Source organism: Styela clava, chromosome 9 (assembly GCF_964204865.1).
Source record: "Styela clava chromosome 9, kaStyClav1.hap1.2, whole genome shotgun sequence".
NCBI lineage: Eukaryota > Metazoa > Chordata > Ascidiacea > Stolidobranchia > Styelidae > Styela > Styela clava.
In genome coordinates, this window is record NC_135258.1 from 16,354,465 (window position 1) to 16,371,021 (window position 16,557).

General features: G+C 36.0%; 1 long non-coding RNA gene across 2 annotated transcripts; it reads right to left on the reverse strand.

The window, feature by feature from the left end:
* Positions 1-2,014: 2,014 nt before the first annotated feature.
* LOC120337736 (uncharacterized) lies at positions 2,015-9,386 on the reverse strand. 2 transcript variants are annotated; one of them, XR_013477897.1, is made up of 6 exons: positions 9,130-9,386; positions 8,573-8,676; positions 7,860-8,036; positions 6,729-6,831; positions 5,105-5,257; positions 2,015-5,026 (listed from the first exon to the last, which is right to left on the reverse strand). It is a non-coding gene; the product is annotated as an uncharacterized LOC120337736 (long non-coding RNA). The 2 variants fall into 2 exon arrangements; XR_013477896.1 differs by having other exon boundaries at positions 5,105-5,254; positions 9,130-9,384.
* Positions 9,387-16,557: the final 7,171 nt, after the last annotated feature.

A 16,557-nucleotide genomic window follows, 5' to 3' on the forward strand; every position in this document is an offset into this window, starting at 1 on the left:
ATAACGATCGAAAAGAAAACTTTCATTTATTTTGGCACAATAAGACAGGTGTGGTAATATATATTGCGGATATGATAAGGCTTATTTTCAAACCATACTCCTTATGTTATACTGAAATTGAATGCAAAGCTGTGGTGTAACGGCATACCAACAATAACTAGAACCCTTTTCAAGCGCCCACGTGTCAGTGCGTGTCATGCATGCTAGCAATGTATGATATATTATGATTTTCAAAAGAAAATACTATCAATATTGCTTTTTATGTTATTTGTTTTGGAAAGAATTAAAGTATATTTCCTGAGCCATTTTGTCGCGCCCACAGCGTCCGCGTTTATATTGTGTCTGTATATATATTTATGTTTATAAACTGTTATGTTGACCCTTATTGCTGTTTTGTCGGAACTGGACTCCGACCACCCACTCACTACACGTGTGAGAAAAACTACATATTTCGCTTTCTTTTCTCCGGCTACCGCGCTGGCGGTCGTTCGTGTTCTCAGTCCTTCAGTGATGTTTTGTTTGACTGTTAAATGCTTTTAATTGTGAGGTTGCTGTACAGTAAACAACCAATCCGGAACCTTTGAGACTCATGACTTATCTACACACAGTAGCAACATCTTTCTACCGTAACGATGGCGAGCACACCAGGATTAGGCCTACATCTTTCCTCTGTGACAACGGCGAGCACGGCAACAAATTTGGACAGAATTATTGACGGAAGGTTTGGTTGGAAGCGTCAACTTCTGGAACAGTGTTCAAGAGGACCATGGCTTGTGTTTTCATCTGGTGGTAATAGTGAATGCACGGTATAGTCCATGACCAGTATAGTACACTATGGACCAATATGATGTCAAAAACAAATTTCTTTAAAGTTAAGACTTTCGGGTTGGATACCTTGTGTATTGTGTTTTTATTTGTTTTGCACTGATTGATTGCGGTGATGAGAAACCGTGTGGTAATGGCTGACGAGAATATTTCATAGGCCGTTTTGGGCCTGGACTGTTTTGTTGAACGCGACCGTACATCCATGTTCCGTACAAGTGAGCGGACGAAGATGTCTAGTGGTGGAAAGACCGGTTCCATTACATTTGAACCCACGTACATTTGAACCCATGACAATTGCACCTGTATGCTATTGCACCTGTGGAATTTTTTTTTTGTTTCACGGATAGTTAAACCCATACTAACCCTAACCCATGGGTTTTAGCACCCGCATATAGATTGAACCCGTGGATATACGCATGGGTTCAAATGTACATGGGTTCAAATGTACGGTCACCGGAAAGACCGTGTGTTCCAAGTTGCAGCAGAGTTTGGGAAATGAAATTGTCCCCCCTTGATGTAGAAAAATGCTGTTTTGAGGACATGAGTGAGATTTCGAGTAATGGTGGTGGCTCGATATGTATACGGCGGTTGAGGCTGTCTGGACTTCGGTGACCGATTTTCGGAAGGTGGATTAGGTAGGTGTATTGACTTCAGTGGTGGAGCCCTGAAGTGTTAGAATCCTATTGCGTGTGGTCAATATGAGCCAGTAACCGTTGCATATCGGAGCGGGAGCCATGTGGGGTGGAGTAAATCGTAGACGGAACATTGCCGAGATGAAGAACATGGGATATAGAAAGAAAACTATCTGGGTGTAGTTTTTGCTGGCTACATTTGGAAGCGACTTAAACTAACGGGATTGCGACTCTGATTGAATTTTTTGTGGTATAGTGTGTTTCCTTTCATTTGTGCCAACTTTGATTTTCTTTCACTCATGCTGCCATGTTAGAACTTCTCGGGTAAATATTCCTCTAGTTTAAGGGAGGTACACGAAATTTTGATATTTGGTGTTTTTTGAATCTTAATTAGAGCGGTTTCCATATTTGTTTCACATTTAGTGCAGAGAAGTTTTTTTTAGAATGAAACTTGTGTTTTATTCTGAACAAGGAAGGGGCTCTGTCGCAGACCATAGCGTCCGCGTTTATATTGTGTGTGTAGGCCTATATATATTTTTATGTTCATAAACTGGTATGATGACCCTTATTCAATGCTGTTTTGTCGGATCTGGACTCCGACCACTCACTACTGGTGAGAGAAAAACTATATCTCTCGCTCTCTTTCTCCGGTCGCTGTGGTGGCGGTCGGTCGTGTTTTTCTGTGTTCTCAGTTCCTCAGTGATATTTTGTTTGACTGGTATATTGGAGTTGCCGTACAATAAACAACCAATCCGGAACCCTTGAGTTTTCGGATTCATTCACAACCACAGTAGCAACATTCATCTACTGTGACAATTGAAACTACGGAAATTGCATTGATGGTCAGCAAAAAGTCACCAGAACTTCCCAATAAAATGATATTTTATATTTATTATATATTTAACATATAATGAAACATTTCAATACTCGAAGACATTTTTCTTAAAATACTCACTTCAAATATAATCAAAACAAATTCATTTCTAATTACCGAAGCTAGTTTTTCATCAACATTTATACCAGGGATGGCGAACCCATCAGTTACGATATTTTTGTATTACACTCAATATTGTTGTTTGTGGTTTCAAGAGAATTTGCATTAAATATTTTCTGTTGAATTACAATTCCTAAAAAAATGCTTCAAAACCACCATTCTTAAAATTTTCTGTGGTTTTGCAGTTTTGAGTAAATTTGCATAAATGTTTTTTCATTGAGTTCAGCGACACGTGTCTATACCACAAATAGTCAATGTGGTATGCGGCATCAATAAGGTTGAAGAACACTGTGGCAGATAGTTTTGTTCCCACAATCTCGTGTAGTTACTAGCGATTTAATAGTTTGTGTATTGATTCTAAAGTTATCCTGCCTTTGGGCTATACGGATTCTCTTTGCCCTGAGTAAAAATATACCCTTGGGTCGATCCCTTATCAATTTCTGTTATAACAATATGGGAATAATTACTCGATTCTACACTAAGCAAAAACACAAATACATTGCGCTAACATATATTTTGAGAGTTCATTTGCTGAAAGGCGCAATTTTTACTCCCATATTTGATATGTAAATATAACGTTTAATTACTGAAATCTAGCGACCTTTTTTCGATATGAGGGTCATTGGCGACGAAGGAACTGATTTTGTTTTAAAAGCTAATGTAATACATAATTTTGACCAAATATTTTGGTACTGTGCTTTACTGGGAAACGTGCATATCATAGGAGGCGTCAGTTAGTAGAAATAGAATTGAATAAGGGTTGGTTTTGGGACATAAATTCGAAATCACAACCAAGTCCCCAAAATCATGGATTGGACTTCAATAAAGAAAATCGGAAACTCGGCCCTTGGAGAATTACATTTTCTCGATCGGCTATATAAGTCATTACCATCCTGCTCCGTTGTTATTTTGGATTTCAGTGGTCGCTAAGTTAATAAAATTTTGTTTTCCAAGCTCTTATACCCCCCAAACATTTTCTTTTATTAATGAACCTACAATGGAGAATCCCTGTTACCAAACCAGTTGGGAGAAGCGAATGGTTCGATTGTATTGTTATGTCATAAACATTGGAACTGCATTTGTTCGTATACCTACCGCTGTGTTATAGTTATTTAGTAGTTCACATAGGATATTGTTGCACATGTAGTGGACATAACGATCGTTTTGTTGTTCTTTGACACGTTTCAAAGAAGTCGTTTTCTCTTTGATTACTGGAACAATTGCTTTAAAATTTTCAGTGGTTAACGATGGAATTTTTCCCCAGAATGCTATTACTTTTTTTTGCTATGACGTCATCGAATTTATGTGACGCTATGTGTCCATATATTGGAGCATAGCTCTCTTGTCAGATTGAATGGAAGTTTCAGCAAAAAGTCAACGACGTAACAATTGCAATTTATGCATGTGCTCAGACACTTGTTCACTCGGAGAGATATCCAAGTATGGTTGCAAACATTGCCTCGTTTTCACGGTTTTGAGTGTTATTCGTCAGTTTTCGGTTGTGTTTCAAAAAATTAGTTAAATGAAGTAGTTTAATTAGCATTATGTCTTCCGGTCAACTTTAGTTGAGCTGGAATAATCAAAAATTGGTTTCTGAAAAGCTTTAAACTGGGCTAACATTTGCTATCAGTAAATGTAATCGGCATCTGTATATTTTAATAAAAATGAGCATGTAAATCTGTTTGTAAGTGACAACTCTCTAAAACACTCAAAAAAAAAACATCCGAAATTTTGCAATAGTAAAGAATAGGAAGAATTTTTCTGGGGACAAAAATTGTAGAAACATATTTTAAATCCGGTTTTATTATAAATTTGTATTACTGAAATGTTAGTATTTTTGCAACAAATCGTCATCGGGTTACCGAAAATACATGTCGGCTCACTTTGTGACCTGCGGCTCATTCGCCACACATGCTATATACAGATGGTGAGTTAACAAGCTTTGCTGTTTGGGTTTATATAAAATTTGTTACGAAATACGCTATCGCTAGAAATATTTTCCCAGCAAAAATGTTTCCGTGCCAAAGTCAACAACCCGAGGTATATATGCATCTAGATAATCCATGAGTGGCTTAACTATCATCGTTATTTGCAGTATCGACTAAACTAAACTATTCGACCAAGATCTGATTGATAAAAAGCATAGAGTTCTATTTCTGCCTTTAGGTTAGACCGCGGGCTTTAGCTCAGATCTGAAATCTCTTCTATTTAATAGATTTCGTTAATAAAATTCATATATATATATGGGTACCATTCGCTATCTTTTAATTCTAGCTGAATAGTCAGAATTTGTTTCACTCAAAATACAATACTATGTTACAATGATAGTTTTCATGCATGTTTGGAAATGCCATGTTTATTTTTCCAGGATTAATTGCTATATGAAGTATTCCTCTACAACTGTGGGATCGGACCTTTTACAGTAGTCTACCTTCAGCTTCTCAAAATATTCTCTTCGTGGAGCACTGGAATGGGATCGCGGAATCGCCTCTAGGCGCGCAATTTTTAATTTTGATGACGTCATCACACAGAACTTCAAAGTGATGAGACGAATTCCATAAAGCCCACAGAATATCTGAAATTAATTAATCCAGTAGTTAAAGTCAAAGGCGATTTTTCACAACAACAATAACAACATCAAGATAGAGAATACCATGAAGTATAGGAGATGACTAATAACATCTATTAAACAAAACGATCCATAGGTCCACTTCGAGTCGAATGAGCGTCGATGTTTAGTTGTATAGTCAGTGTAAGAATCTAGTCCATGTGTAGTTGAGCTGACATCTGCTCCAATTGATATCTTCTAGGTGGGTTAAAAAGTACCCGGTTAAATTGCAAGTTTTAAGTTCAAATTTCAAAACTGGACAATATATTTGCTTTCTGGAATTTTTATTTGGAAAATAAATCCAGTTCAGTCAGTATTTTATTTGATATAAGCTTTTGTTTCCCTAGGTCACAAAGACGATTGTGAAAAATAAATAGGAAAAGTTGATTTAAAAAAGATAATTAAAACAAGTTAGATAAAAAACATATATACCACAATAATATTAATAATTAAAAAAAAATAAGTGTGTAATTTCTAATTTGTAGAGATGGGCCGAGATTCGGATCCACGTCATTTTTACCGAGTCCTCAGTCAATTTTGTATCAATTGACGCCTTCGTTATGTATTTTTAGCTCTATAAATCTTTGTTGAAATATATTAAAAACGACGACAGATATCCCGAAAAAATGACGCAAGGTAAAAGCTATTTTTAGGAATGTTGACGTAATCATATATATAGTCTATCCTCATTAGTGTACGTATATATGGAGAAGTACCGTATGAGTTGGTGCAGTGTGTTTGAGTTTTCGGTCCACGTAAAAATGAAACATTAGTAAGTAAGTAACGAGTGACATCACTCTACCAATTGCGGATCCGATATGGTAAGACTACAGCTAAAACTTATTGCAATTACGGGGACGAGTCGTAGTCGAAATCTTGTGTTTTTTTTTATTGACACAAGAGCATTCCGACGTATTCTGGGTTCAGACGGTCACGTAACGACGGCATTTGAACATTTATATACCATACACATCAAATACCAGATATAATTTGCTTACAAGAGACATGGTTGAATCCAAAAGACGAAATAGACATACCAGGATACCAAATTTATAGGAAAGACAGGCTCAGAAGAAGGGGAGGAGGATGCTTAATAGCAGTGAAAACTTCTTTATCATTCCAAAGAATACAGGTTACGACAACGCAAATTGAAATTCAGGCAATAAAAATTAATGGATTTTATTTGTTCAATGTATACAACCCTGGAGTAAATATCACACAGGAGGTTTTGAATGAAATTCTTAATATACACAGACAAAAAGTAATCATATGTGGAGATTTCAATGCCCAAAACACTATTTGGCATTGTTCACAGACAAATTCAAGAGGACAGGTTCTACAGTCATTCATTGAAAGCCATGAATTAGTTATTTTAAATGATGAAATGCCTACAAGAGTGGGAAATGGGAATGAAAGCTCTGTCATTGATTTATGCATAACAACGAAAGACATTGCCCACTTATGCATGATGGAGATATTACATGAAAATTTAGCAAGTGACCATAATTTAATCTGGATGTCATTGAACTCATATAAAAACACTTCAAAGGCAACAAGGCAACCATACATCTCGACTAAAAGAACAGACTGGGAAAAATATAAAATTGAAAGCTTCAATCACATAAATGGTTCAACAATAAACGATGACGTTGAACTTTTTAATACAAACCTGTGTCAGGGCATAATTCTCAGCGTCACATCGTGTACTCCACAAAATGTGATTGCTTTATTGAAAAATGCAATACCATGGTGGAATAAAATTTGCAGCAAGGCTGTAAAAGAAAAAAAGAAAGCATATAGGAAACTAAAAAGAAGTTCTCTACCCCAAGATCTAGTGGCATTTAACAAGGCGGTAGCAACATCAAAAAAAGTAATACTACAGCAAAAGAGGGAATACTGGGAACAAACTCAAATAAAGTGGGATACCAAAACAAATCCAAAAATTGTTTGGAATACTATAAAGAAAATGAAGGGGAATATACAAAACAATGACTATAAACTAAAATCCGGAAATAGGGAGATAACAAACAACAAGGAAAAAGCTGATGTACTTGCCGGAGTGTTTGCCCAAACCATGTGTTCAGACAGTCAAGATGATGTATATAACACAAATAAAAATATTCGTCAACAGTATTACAACCAAGTTAAAATGGAAATTCAACAAAGCACAAACCCAATTATGTCATCATATAATAGACGAATAACAATACATGATCTAGAGAGGGCATTGAAAGATTGTAAAGAGAATAATACCCCAGGGGAAGATCAGGTTACATACAAGATGATCAAAAAACTTCCAGGACCATGCAAAGGAATAGTCCTTAACTTATTTAACAACATCTGGGATACCGGACAAATACCAGTAGCATGGAAGCACTCAACCATGATACCAATCCATAAAACAGGTAAACCGAAATCAGACCCAGACTCATACAGGCCTATTTCTCTAACCTCTTGCTTATGTAAAATTATGGAAAAAATTGTTGGCAACAGACTGATGATATATTTAGAATTGAATGGAAAACTCAACAATATTCAAAGTGCTTTTCGCAAACAAAGATCCACCCTTGATACACTTATTACCCTTCAAGATACAATCACAAAATCTCTTCAAACAAGACAAGCAACTTTAGCTGTATTTCTTGACTTTAATAAAGCTTATGACACTGTATGCCACCATGGACTAATAGGAAAAATAGCAGACATGGGAATAAATGGAAAAATGTTCAACTTTTTTGATAATATTTTAGAAAACCGATCATTCTGTGTTAGAGTTGAAGACAAGTTATCTGATACATACCATCCGATACGAGGACTTAGTCAAGGTTCAATTCTGTCTCCTTATTTCTATCTCATTTTTGTAAATGATCTTCCATCAACTTTACAAGATACAGATTGTGGACAGTTTGCTGATGATTTTGGGATATACAAAACAGGAAAAAATATTGAATTTTTGGAACGAAGCGTTCAATCAAATCTGAAAAAAATAGAGGAATGGTGTATCACATGGGGTATGAAAATATCTCCTAGTAAATGTTCAGCTGTGTTATTTAGCAACAAAAGAAGAAATCCAGAAATTAAGTTACAAATTGGAGGAGTAAATATACCAATACTTGACAAAGTAAAATATTTGGGCATGATATTTGATAAGAAAATGACATGGAAAGAACATATAGAAAATATCGTAACAAAAGCAGCGCAGAGATTAAATATTTTGAAATATGTTAGTGGTTCCAAATGGGGATCACAATTACACACAATGCTACTATTATACCGCTCCTTAATTCGCTCGTTGTTCGATTATGGAACCCAAATTTATAGCACAGCATCAAAAACATTGCTAACAAAATTGGAAACAATACAAAATCAAGCCCTTCGCATTTGCATTGGAGCTATGAGAAGCACACCAATGGATGCAGTATTGAATACATGCTCAGAAACACCACTGGCATTAAGAAGAAAACAATTATGCTTGAATTACCGATTAAAATTACAAAACTCGGTTCAACTTACCTCAGCAAAAGTACTCGAAGAATCCTGGCAACATGAATATGTGGGAGATAAATTTGTATCATTCAAAACTATAACAGAGCTTGAAGAAAATGACTTGTCAAAACCTGAAAATAAAGACCAAATAAAACATTATATACAAGAAAGATGGAATATACAATATAAACAAAACATATCAGGACTATACTATAAAAGAATATTTCCGGAAATATTACCAAATTACTCGAAAAAAATAAAAGAATCAAGAATACAAACAAGAAATATTTTTCGACTTCAAACAGGTCATGGTATGCTAAATAAACATCTTTCGAAATTCAATAAAAATGTAGATGAAATATGCGACCAATGCAACAGGGAAGTTGAAGACACTGAACATTTTTTAATACACTGTCCAAAATATGAACAATATCGAACAAACATTCGAAATCTTTGCAGAAGAAAAAATGTACCATTTACATGTGAAAACATACTATATGAGGTGAAATTTAGAATTGCCATAAATTGGTTCATCATTCAAACTGGAGGAAAACTTTGAACACATTACAAAATACTATACTTACCAATCTGAGAATTAAAACAAAACTGAAAGCACAACCGAGTTGTTGACAAGCAGGTTCACGCCATGACGACAAAAAATGGCTGTAGCGAATTGGTAAAGTGTGTGCAATTTTACTGCAATAGAATAGTGCAAAGAACATATATATATATATTCATTGAATAGTGTGAAGTGTTTTTTTTTTTTTTTTCACAACATTTTAGTGACAGATTTTCCATTGTTCAGCACGAAATGCTATTTTGCGAAGTGCTTTTTATTTCACTTTAAAAAAAAAAAAAAAAAAAAAAAAAAACATCATCTGTGTTGAATCGCCGCTAAGGATTAACGAAAGCCGGTAGACCTGGGGCGCCATTCGCTAAACTTCGTAAAAAGCCGGGTTTACGATCTCGTAACTGTGTCTCTCAGAATCGTGATAGCGATATCTCGTTAAATGCGATTCACCAAAGACCTCCTAAGCACTTGACGCACGGTCACTAGCATTCTCTCGAAATCTTACGCACGGTCGCAGTTGAACAAAATGCACTGGCTGATCACTCAGCCGTATCAGTTGTCGCCGCTCACGGTCGAGCGTGTTTCGCCTTCGCGGTAACCTATCGGCTTTCTCTGCTTCACCTTTGCAGCCTGCGTTTTGAAATTTTGTTCATATAGCAGTGGCGTAATCTATAGACTGACGGATAGGCTACATGGAATGAATGCTGAAGTTACAGAGCGAGAGAGATTTATTGCCACAAAACAAATTACATATTGTGAACTATTTGTGTAACAGACAATAAAATCAGTGAGTTGCCAAGCTTGTTAAGATTCCATATTTTTCATTGAGTCTATAGTTCTCTATTAAGGTCCTTTCACTTGCATCCAGCGGATTTTTTTTCTTTCAAATACAACATGGAGAGATTGTTGGGCTTTTCTTCTGCAAGCTTCAATATAGGTAGCCATTTGTGAATCTGTGTTTATATTACTGTAGGCCAACGCTAGAATAAACAAAAAACAATGACTTCAACAACTGAAAAATCTGTGAATCTCAACCCTAGTTTAATCTGTAAATGCGGCAGATATTCCACAGCTAAGTCAACGGCACTAAACTACATACACGCTTACCCGAGTAAGACCTTTTGATACTATGCCAATTTTTACAAAGTATGCTAACGTCTCAACGAGCCTATTTTAATTTGAATCAATGCTGAGAGCAATCCGAACTGTCAACGAGGCGAAGATTGTCCTCGTTAGCTAGCGAGCACTTCAGCGCGTTAAAGAACTTTCGTGAATACCAATTCTCGGTAAAATGTGAGAAGAAGGCACTTTACGAGACGTCTCATTTGGCGCCAAAAAACTCTCTCGAATAATTTCTCTCAAATATTTACGAAGCTCTGTGAATACCATTTTTGCTTTTTACGAGAAAGTCGGTGCTTAACTAACACGTTAAGCAGTAACGAAGCTTTGTGAATGGGGCCCCAGGAGGCAAGTTTACAGCCAAGACAAACATTGTCCTACATTCGGCCTTGGTATTGCGGTTGAAAAAGAAAAATATACTTCTAAAATAGTTCATTAGGTACTTACGGCGTCATTAGGCAAGAAAATACGAGGTTAACACAGTCGAAAACGTGTTTTTCGTCGTTTCCATTGTGACGTCACGGATTCGGAGGATTCGATTCATGTCCATGACCTATTACTCAAATTCGTCGAATCCCTATAATACCGGACTCGTCCCATGCCTAGTAATTTGTTCCCGGCTTCTACTATTTCAATAACAAATATATAGCTGTAATAGTATGTGTAAAGTATGATAAGGATGTTTTCTGACCAAAGTGAAACGTTGATCAAATTATTATGACCACCGGTATAAAAATAAATCACACCAGGCCCCCCATTTCTACAAGTTTTATATTGGATATTACTCCACAGAAGTAGAATTCTAAATAAACAAGAGAGTGATGCATAAACAAAATGGACACGAAGACCAAAACGAAGTAGTACGGGGATGCAATCTGTCATAGCAGACTGGCGGTATGGCATCCTCCGGGTCTCTTCGCCTGACCGCGAACGCAAAACTGCCACAAGGTGCGGAATTTTTTATTACGTTATTGCACAGAAAACAAATCTCATAGAGCCCACAGAACTTTTTGAAATGAAAAAAAAACCAATAGACTTATATAGAATATTACAATCATTAACCACTTGAAGCAACTTCTAAGCAATTAGTCCAGTAATTAATGAAGAAAGCGACTTTAACAATAAGAAGAAAAATACCAACAAGAATAAGAACAACGACGTGATAACAAAACGATCCATATGCACATTTCGTTTCCAAAAATAATATTTGGCTATGTGGTGTATTTATTACGTCATAAATCGCATGACTGCTCATGGAAAAACAATATACAATATATGAATATACAGTGCGGACGAAGAGTAACCAAACTCTGCGATCATTTAGCGTTGGTGAAACAGTCCTCGTTAGAGATTACCGTGGGAATTCGAAATGGAAACGTGGTGAAATAACAAAAATAATAGGTCCACTGACTTATATGGTCAGTGTTGCTCCTAATGTTAGTTGGAAGAGGCATATAGACCAGATTATTAAATCTGACTTGAAGATCGAGCAAGAACATAGATATGAAGAGCAACTGCTTGAATCTGAAGATGATCATTTTGAACATGACGAGCCTGCAAGTAAGGATCTAGATGCAACAGACAGTGCAGTATCTAAAAGTCCAGTGCCGTCTCCAAACATAGAGTTATCACCACCGAACTCTCCCATCGATCAGACACCGGAAACAGACGAATCGCAGAATCCGACACCAACTCCAAAGTCGACAACTGACATGGAACGACGTTATCCACTTCGGCAGAGAAGGAGACCAGATAGATTTCAATTTTAAATTGTTTTAATGTAAAACTCTGGTTACTACGTCATTTTATATCATTGTCAGCTTTAAATCATGTTACTAACAATTCTTAGTTTTAGGAGGGAGGTGATGTGGTGTATTTATTACGTCATAAATCGCATGACTGCTCATGCGATTTACTTAACACGTTATGTCCTTGGCCGGAGTTCCCGGCCAGTCGATGGTTTGAGTTGGTCAATAAAGGGTGTTGCTACAACGTCTATACTCGTGTATTTCTGACAAATAAAAGGGACTTAAGAACACAACAGGCTAACTAAAAATAAATGTAGCGGATGTCTGTCGTATTATGACGTCAAATGGGGCATTGGAAAAGCATCTACGGTTTAAGGAACTGAGCATAAGAATTCAACCCAATGTCACCTACTGGAATGCTCACTACGATTAAATCAGCGTGATAACCCTCGGCAGCATCTCCATTCGCAGTCAATAAGCCTCTCCATCTCGCAGATAACAATCGTCGAAAAGAAATATTTATTTATTTTGGCACAATAAGACAGGTGTGTTAATATATCTTGCGGTTGCGATAAGATTTAATACCGAATCATGCTTTTTATAAAATACAGAAATCAAGTGCAAGTTATTTTACTATCTTAAGATAATTGTTTTTTGAAATGAACAACAGATAGTTAAAAAATATATTTCAGCAATACGAATTTGTGTACCAGCATCCATACGGTTGTTCTTGGTAATCTGGAATTAACAAAACTTTTCATTCAAGCGATAATATGTATATATACTCAGACTTATTGGATGATACAATATGGTAAATTCTAAAAATAGTACGATCATACATGCTCTTTATGGGACGCGAAATGAACCTATGGATCGTTTTGTCATTTTGTATTCTTATTCTTGTTATTACCGCATGAAAAAATCACTTTTCTCAATAATTACGTAACTAATTGCTTTGCAATTTTCAGTGGGTAAAGATTGTATTATTCACTAGAAGTATGTTACTATTACGTATTTCAAAAAATTTTGTGGAATTAGTTTTTTTTGTTAACAATGATGTCATCCAAATTAAAAAATTTTGCCCCCTGTGGCGGATCAGCGTTCGTGTTAGTAGTCGTGCGAAATTGTTAAAACTGCTGTACCGGTAGTCTACCGTGACAGATTGCATACCCGTACTACTCCGTTTTGGCTTTCGTGTCAACATATGTTATCATCGCTCTCTTGTATTAATTTTAGAATTCTTTTTTTTGTTTTTGTTGTTTTGAGTTATGGAAATATTACCTTTCTTTTTAACTACTAGATCAATTGATTTGAAATTTACAGTGAGTAAAGATTGTTTTTGTCTCTACAAGGCTAATACTTTTATTTATTCCCAAGTTTTCTATGAATCCCATGAGAACTGATATTTCATCCAAAATTTGCTGTATTATTATTTTTATTCAAGGAAACACGCTTTTTAAACCGCCAATCGTGACGACTGTCTCCAGTTTTGATTTTGCGAACTCGTGCTACGCGAAAGTCGGAGTTTTTCAGTACCGTTGACGCACTCTATAATAGGTATATACTAGGCTAGGCTTCTGGGTAAGATAATTCGTTTTAGTCTCTGTGTCCCAATATTTGGGCATTGGTCTCTTGTGATATTTGTTATGGAAAGAATTGGGGTATATATTGGCCAGATTTCATAAGGCATTTGAAATTCTTAAGCTTAGCTTCACTTTATCACGCAATGCAACATTTCAATACTCGAAGAAATTTATTATCTCACTGCTTGGATAAACAAAACAAATTTACTGTCAGTTATCGAAGTTAGTTTTTCATCAACATCTATACATAACATCTATGGGGGTTCGCGTTGATTGTTTCGTGACTCGGGGGGTACTTAACAGAGAAAAGGTTGAGAACCCCTGATCTATACTATATACCAGGGATGGCGAAATTTTTTCCATCGATGGATCCAAAATTATACTTCATTGTGGACAAGACTGTACAAGGTTTTCTTTGAATTCAGTGGTATGCAGATTGCAATTCCTAAAAAATGATGCAGAACCACCATTCTTAAAATTGTCTGGGGTTTTGAGTAAATTTGCATAAATGTTTTTCCATTGATTTCACTGTCACGTATCAGTTGCTTGTCCACACAATCTCGTGTAGCTACTAGCGATTAATAGTTTGTGTTTTGATTCTATATTTACCCATTGCTGAGTTAATCTGCCTTTGATCTACGCGGATTACTCTTGCTCTGAGTAAAATTGTCCCCCTGTTTTATTTGCTAATTTCTCTTATAACAATATGAGGATAAATACTCTTTTCTACACTAAGCAAAAACATAAATATATTGCGCAAACATATATTCTGTTAGTTCATTTGCTGGAAGGCACAAATTTTACTCCCATATCGGAAGAGTACATTTAAATATAACGTTGAATTACTGAAATCTAGAAAGCTTACTTCGGTATGAAAGTTCGTTTTGTTTTTAAAAAGCTAAAGTAATACATAATTTTGACCAGTTATTGTTTTGTACCGCACTTCACTGGCAAAGACGCATAACACAGGCGGCGCCATTTAGTAAAAATATCGAAAAAGGGTTTAAATAAACATATATTCGATATCGCAATTGTTATGTCCTGACAAGGCAGGGAGACTACTGTTTGAAGTAACGAAGTATATTACACAATATAAACAAAGGAAACGGCGAACAGTATAAGATCAAATAACAAGCAGCCAGCAAGCTTAACAGAAAACACTAGAATGAGTAATAGACAGGGAAATCCCCTGACGTCACAATATGCTATATACAGATACAAGACTATGCGCATGAATATCTACCAGCAATCAAGATCTCTAAAAATCATAGATTCGACTCCAATCTAGAAGATCAGAAACTCGACTCTTAAAGGATTACATTTTTCGATCGGCTTTTAAAGTCATTACCATCCTGCTTCGTCGTTATTCTAGATTTCAGTGGTCGTTAAATTGACAAAAAAAAAATCTATACTCGCTATATATAAGTACCGCTATATTACAGTAGTCCACAAATTGTTAGATTTAATGGATGGTGCCCGGGCATCGATTTCCTTGTTTAGTTCCATAACAATGACCAATCAGCAAAGGTCAACCATGACTTAACAATTGCAAATTTTGCAGGCGCTCAGACACTTCGTTAGCTATGACAGATATTCAAGCATGATTGTAAACATTGCCTCGTTTTCGCGGTTTTGCACGATTGACTCGGCCAAAATTAGCTGCCATAATCTATAGGCGACACTTGCTTGTATATTTCAATAAAAATGATGATTTTGAGCATGCAAATCAGTTTGTAAGTGCCAATTCTTAAAAAACACTCGCCAAATAAGATGTTAAAATTTTGCAATAGTGGAGTAAGTATAGGGAGAATTTTTCTGGGTTTAGGGAAATCTGGGATCGGGGAAACATCCATTAAAGTCGCCTTTAATATAAATTTGTATCACTGAAATGTTAGTATTTTTGCATTTATTCGTGACTTGGCGGATAACTGAAAATACATGGGGCGGGCGCGGGCATATATATGCTACATATATACCAATGAAAGTCAACAAGCATTGTTGTTTGGGATGACGTAACATTTGTCAAAAACTTTACTTTTAAACTGGTAAAACAAAATATCTTCAAAACAATTTAGCAGAAAAGTGAACTAAAAAGGTGAACAAGCCAATCCGAATTATTTTTGCGGAAGAGGATATAAGAAAATTCATATCGCAAGAACGAACTTTTTCAAAAACGAAATTTCGCAAAAAGCCAAGAGATTTTTTGATTACGCAGTTTGTAACATTTTTTCACTGCAATATCACACAAACTCATTCAAAAACAAAGAAGAATCAGCTTTGAACAAAATCACAGGTGATCACAGTGGCAGTGATTCTTTCAAAATACGTTATTGCTAGAATTATATTCACAGCGAAAGGTTTTTGTTGCAAAGTCAACAACCCGATATATATATGCATATGGATAACTTTCCATGAAGGGCTTAACTATCAGCGTAAATTGCAGCATCGTCTAAACCGGGTCAACTCAACTATTTTTACTGAAAGTTCGTATACAAAACTTCCAAATTTGCGGGGTCCAGTCTTTTCAGAAAATATATTTCACAGGAAGCCGAAATAGTGCCTCTAACTGTTAAGTCAGAAGATTAACGGAAAAGCAATTCATGTTGAATTGAGTAACCGCAAGATGTAAGAGGCCGACATGCTTGAAGACTATTGTAGTTCAGTTTATTATGGCATCACAGTTCTTTTCGTATAGAGTTTGGTGCGAATACGAGAAAATAATGAAACCTAACTTTAAAACTATAAATAAAAGTTATTTAATAAAAGGAAACTTTAACATATCTTAATTCAATGGCGCCAATGGTCCAATAGAAAGAAACAGGTGCGGTCCGAAGGGAATACTCAAAAGGTCCGGACCGCGGTCCGCCAGTTGAGTAGCCCGGCCTAAACTATGGAACAAAGGTCTGATTGATAACAAGCACAGAGCCCTGTATCTGCCTTCAGGTTAGGTGCGGGCTTTAGCGCAGATCTGAGATCTAAAATCTTTTCTAT